The sequence below is a fragment of the Alexandromys fortis genome, unplaced genomic scaffold (assembly GCF_014885135.2).
Source record: "Alexandromys fortis isolate MF-2015 unplaced genomic scaffold, M_Fortis_MF-2015_v1.1 scaffold_12, whole genome shotgun sequence".
NCBI classification, from domain to species: Eukaryota; Metazoa; Chordata; class Mammalia; order Rodentia; family Cricetidae; genus Alexandromys; species Alexandromys fortis.
In genome coordinates, this window is record NW_026067937.1 from 12,505,370 (window position 1) to 12,510,284 (window position 4,915).

The window sequence follows — 4,915 nt, forward strand, 5'->3', positions numbered from 1 at the left end:
TTAATAAATATATAAAAAATAAAAAATAAATAAATAAAAATTCAAAATAGATAGCTCATTTGTTTTTTTTTTTTTAAAGAAAAGAAAGATCAGCACTCAATTACAGGACTTCATAACTAGCTCCATAGCATTTTATCTCCATTCACACCAATGAACAAAGACAGAAAGCTTCAGCTCATTAGACAGCCACATTGTGATCCCAGGATTCCTGTGGAAAGAATCAAATCCATGCTAGTGATAGAAGAAGAACATTTCCAGAGTAGTTATACTTACGAAATTATTGGAAAGGCAGAAATAATAGGCCCACTTACATTTTCTAAGAATGCTCCCAAAGCTAGAACACAGAATCTAGACTCCACAAAACTTATGGATCTTTAATGAGGAGAAATAGAGGTTCAGAAAACTAATGTAAACATTACTTGCTTATCCATCGTGTAAACATCTGATAAAGGAACTTGCCTAAATCAAAATAAATAATTTAATGATTTGACCTTGATTTCTTTAAATCAAAAATAAAATAGTCCTTACTATATTGTAAATTAGATTTTGTGGTTTTAAGAAAAGTTAAGTTCATCGAATGCAGTGTCTAGCGTGGTATATGTTTTATGTATGTATTATCTTATATGCATGTATTATATGTGAATATATATATATATATATATATATATATATATATATACTCACTAAGGAGGATTAGTCATCATTCTTTATACACTGTCATGAACTTCTTTTTGCTCTCCATAGTAAACAAACATATTTACTTAGCCAAATAAATTTTCATGCAGTTACCAAGGAAAATAGTTTATAAGATGTTGAAGCTATAATTTATATTCAGATTTAAAATTTATTTCAAAGTATTAGGTTGATGACAAAATAAATGTGTGTTGCTGCTGTCATTTAATATTTAAAAAGTTGTTTGGGCATATTTATTTATTTCTTCCAAATAAAATACCAAAGAATTATAATAGACTTTAAAGGAGAAATTTAGTATAAGGAGAAAAAGCCCTATGGCTTATTATGTAATGGTGTTTGCTGCCAAGTCTCACTACAAGACTTTCAGCTAGAGGATTCACATGGAGAACTGACTCCTAAGAGTTATCTTCTGACCTCTACCTTCAGGGCTTGCCAAATGTGCACCCATATAGAGAAAGAGACTGATGCATGCACATACACACATACAGAGAGAGAGAGAGAGAGAGAGAGAGAGAGAGAGAGAGAGAGAGAAAGAGAGAGAGAGAGAGATCATTGGAAGAGTTAAGACAGAGAGAAATAAATAAGAAAGGAATAAGAAAGGAAGGAAGGAGAAAGAAAGATGTCTATTCTTAAAGCAAAATTTTAAAGGAGACTATCAATAAAATGGGGTGGTTGCCATAGTAATGAATGCTTGTTTAAAAGCTTGAATATCAAAAGAGATTAGATAAGACAAAAACTTTTTTTTTAATTCCCATCTTCTAAAACAAAACTTAGGAAAGTATTTAAAGGACTTTTGTTATTCCCAAACTATGTGTTACAATCTGGCTTCTTACAAAATCAGCCCCCCACACACATGCATCCTTGAAAAGCAATTGTGTAACCAGATCACACACACTCATACACATATGCTGGACACAGAATTCTACATTTATATTAGGATCTAAGATGGTCTCAGAAAATGTGTTTTGACTCCACATAGATAAGAATTCATTACATCTCATATCCGGTCAACACAATTATAAGAATATTCTCTTTCCTTTCTTTGTTCAAAAAATGTGTGCTTGCATATTTAAATCTTTAGAAGTGATATTTCATAATTATGAATCTAGAAGCAAAAAACCTTCCCAGTATCCTCTTGATCAGCAGTGTTAGGTAAACAATCAAGAAAATAAAGCAAGTAGAATAGCTCACGGGGTCCCAATTGTCACTGAAGCAGCAATGATGCTTTCATGAAATCCATCATCTCTGTAGCTAATGACCAGTGAATACAATGCAGATGATGTCTAACTTGGTCCAGAGAACTCAGGATATTAAGGAAGGATGTGATCATTAATTCCAGGTAATACAAAGACCACTTCTCAAGGGATCACTGCTCAAGCAATCTTATGTTCAACTTAAGAAAAGTTCAGATTTCTAAATACATGATTTTTAGAGTAATTGTCCTTTTTTTTCTTTTTTACAAAAGAATCTGATTTAAAGGGAGTAGAACCATTGTCCCTTTGTCTATTCATGATTGTCCACCTGTGTAGACAATCTATTTCTTGCCAACTACAAATGGCTCAGCTATTAACTAAAATATTCATTGTAAATTACACTTAAATAATGACAAACATGTTGTTGAAGTTATCTAAACAAAACTTTAGAAACATACATCAAAATCATAATATTATAATATAACCTTATGTACTAAAAAATCATCACGGGAAGAGGATGTGATCCTTTTTATTTTAATTAACATTTATAATTGTACAACACAATGGGCTGCATGATCACACACACACACACACACGCACACACACACACACACCATCCTTTGATGATATTCACCCTGTAGAAACACAATTCTGCTATCTAAAACGATTGCAAATAAATGTGTGATTAAAACAAATTTTACAGATAAAATGGAGTATTCATGTCCGAGATGAAAGTTTTTATGAATAAGCTATATGTTGTATAAAAATGTGCTTCTTCTACTGGTTTTAAAAGCCATAATATCTGGATATTGAAAATTATACCATTAAAAGGACCAGATTTAGGGAGATACTTAAGATATACCATTAGTGAAAATGGAATTAAAGGGATAATATTTTAATGCATGTGTGTGTGTGTGTGTGTGAGAGAGAGAGAGAGAGAGAGAGAGAGAGACAGAGAGAGAGAGAGAGAGAGAGAGAGAGAGAGAGAGAGAAGAATTGAGGCATGGGTAGGGAAAGGGACAAAAATGAAGGAAGGAGGAAGGGATGGAGGAAGGAGGAGGCTGGGAGGAAGGAAAGGGAAAGGGAGAATCTGGATGAATTTTACACTAAGGTATCTATTTATACAATGCTTATTTTCAAGTGAGTCTATTATGTTGTTAGTTGCCATTTGTTTGTGTCTGGTTTCTAATTTCCCTATAGTGTGCATGTACTACTTCTTTACAAAATTACACACCGTTATTCATAGCCTCATAAAGATTGACATGCTTCTTGTACCGACCAAAGAAAACCTCATTGAACTCTGATGCTGCCAATTACAGTGACTTTACCATTGGTATCAGTCACTTAATAGTATGCTATTAACCAATGTTAATGCAACATGCAGAATTATAGGTCATGGGTTTTCACTGTTTCTGCGGACCTTAATGCAATAATATAAACAGATAGTGCATTAGGTAGTACATAGGTCAACAATGTAGAATAAAGCATTTATAATATTATACAGGCTATATAGAACTTATTTATTGTATATATTACTTTCCTTTTCTTAAAAGTAAATTTAAAGATAATACCTTTGAAATTTTCCCCTCTCCCATTAAAAATAAGAGCAGAGTTGGTGATGCAAGTAACTTAGAGGACTTGTCTAGTAGAATAGTAGAGGACTCGTCTAGTTTACATATGGGCCTAGGTTTGATTCCTTGCTGATGTGTACATACATACATCTATATATATAAATAAGAATAATGCCTACTATGTACTAACTATAATTAAGACCCTTTTCTTAGGGTGAGGTAATTGTCATAATAACATTCAATAAACAATCATTTGGCCGGGCGATGGTGGCACACGCCTTTAATCCCAGCACTCGGGAGGCAGAGGCAGGCGGATCTCTGTGAGTTTGAGACCAGCCTGGTCTACAGAGCTAGTTCCAGGACAGGCTCCAAAGCCACAGCGAAACCCTGTCTTGAAAAAAAACAAAACAAAACAACAACAACAACAACAACAAACAATCATTTGAACATAGGTATACCTGATTTCCAAACCTTTACTTTCTTCATGCATTTATAATGTAAAGGATACTGTTTCAGAGAATTTCCTTCAAACTGGATCGTCTTTGTTGGCACTGTTCAATAGAGTTCATGTTATCTTCAATGCATGAGAAATGTAGTATAGTAACATTCATAAACATCTAATGAAATTCACTCTATGATTTTCTTAATTTACAGACAATCCTAGTAAGTACTCAAATTTCTACATAGGAAAATAAATTTTTAAATGCAGAAGAAAGTAAATGGATGGATATTGCCTACAAAGAATATCATGGCTCACACTGCTATGAAAATGCAAACAGAACAATAGTAGAAACACCTTTCTAGTGAGCTTCTAAACATTACTTCCACTTTCGGTGCAGTATTCTCTTTTTTTTCCACAGTGAAAGTTATATTATCAGGTTCAATCATACAGTTATTGTCATCTAATGTATGGAAGTTTTCAATATTGTCATAGTTTGAGATGATCCTAACTTAATTATTGAGGTAATTTATTTAACATTTCATGCCAGAAGTGATAGTGTATGCCTATAATACCAGCACTTGGCAGGACAAGAGAGGAAGAATGTATATTTGCAGCTAGGCAAGGCTACATATAAGACCTTGGATTAAAAATAACAGAATAAATAATCATATAATAACAGTTTCTCAGTACCCTGCATCACTCATGACCTCTTCTCTGCTGTCTAGGAAGCATGAGGGATTCAAGAATTACCCCAAGCACCCGTCTATAAAGATGTAAATTTCCCATTCTGTTTCTGTTTTCTTCTCCCAGGATTTTTCACAGTATCTACTCACACTCTAGGCTGGGACACTCAATCAATCACTGTTATCTCAAACATAGCTCAACAATCACACTATTGATTAAATCAGAGTGTCAAAACCCTTGGTAGTGTGAACACCAACATCTCGTCTTAAAGAATTCCAGCAAGTGGCTTTGGTGTGACCTTTTATTCCCTCAGGTAGAGTCTTCCTGGACAT